Consider the following 1,594-nt stretch of genomic DNA (forward strand, 5'->3'; position numbering starts at 1 on the left):
GGGGAAAGGTGCCGGTGCCGGGTAAGCCTGGGGACTGCCGCCAGGCGAACACCCCTCCTTGGGCGGGACAGGCGCCGGACGACCGGGACCAGGCCCGGGTCCCTCCTCAGCAGTCCGCTCTCCCCGGCAGTGCACTCTGCATGTTTTTTAACTGAAAATTTATATTAAGATCACTGTAGTCACGTTCTTCTTGGAGAATTAAAACAATGAAATTTATTATAACTTCTACTCAGTCTCTCACAATTATAACATTTTGGAAAATCATCATGCAATATCCAAGCCACAATTATACATTTATGTAATCTATCCATTTTATGTTACTTTACACAGTTTTAACTTATATTTGTATATGTGTATAAGTGCATTGTTTATGTTTGTTTACTTGGTTTTGTACAATTTTCCCATATGTACAACATTTTCTCCATTAACCGATCATATTTTAATGTACGTTTTATAGGTTTTTTTTTAAGAAAACAATGCCCATATATAATATATTCTGATGATCACCCCATAGTCTTTGTAGTATTCACATCTATATCCCTCCCATATCATCTCTACTAGATTTTTTTTTCCCCAGAGGATCATCACTTTTTATTTACTTAAGTAGTTTTTCTAGAATCTATTACTGCAATGTCTACAGTAAACAGGTACATTATTAGTAGAATATTTCTTATTTCACTTTGACTACTACATTCCACATTATTCATTTCTATTCCTTTATGCCACCGACGGGCCTCACATGTCTTCACCAATCGGTGTGGAATGGGTCTCTTGGCTGCAGGTGAGCAAGGATTCCGCGAATGAGTGACAGACAGCCCACAGAAGAGAGGGTATAGAACTGAATGCATTCTCATAAAGTGAACACCAGTGTTATAAAGTATAGAGAACAAAGGAGTAGGATGTCACAGTAGGCAAAGTACACTGGAGTTACTTGACACAAAACAGAGGAATGACTTCAAAGGGACTTACAGGAGCCAGGTAATGATTAGAGTTAAGATAAAGCAGTTCTGCCTAGGGTCAGCTAAAGACAGGTAAGGATTTTACACCCTAGTCACAATTTGTGTTTTTCCTTTGAGCCTGGTGAAAGCTAGCACCAGGGGGTTCCACAATAGCAGACCTTCTCATGAATAGTGCAATACCACAACCCCCCCTATTTCCTAGGCCTTGGTAAATAATGAATTCTGAGCTCCTGGCTTTAAGGAATTTTTAGGACTTTGGAACACTGGTGGGAACTTTACCTATGGTAAAATTTCAATCTTTAGAGGCATTAATAATATTGAGAAAGAGCATACACCGTACTAACATGGGGATAGGGTTCATGTATATAGATTATTGGAAATGCCAGGATTCCAGGAGGTTGAGTCTCCTTGAGACACTTTGTCCTCAGGACTCCTCCAGGTTTTTAGACCTTAGTGAGTCACTACTAGAGTGGCCATCGCACCTTTACCCAAAGCTACTGATGTTTTGCTTATTTATTAATTTTATTATTATTATTTTAATTTCACATTTAAGTAAAATAATGATATTACATATACACACATACAGACACACACACACATACACACACACACACACACACACACACACACACACA

The sequence above is a fragment of the Mus pahari genome, chromosome X, assembly GCF_900095145.1.
Source record: "Mus pahari chromosome X, PAHARI_EIJ_v1.1, whole genome shotgun sequence".
NCBI classification, from domain to species: Eukaryota; Metazoa; Chordata; class Mammalia; order Rodentia; family Muridae; genus Mus; species Mus pahari.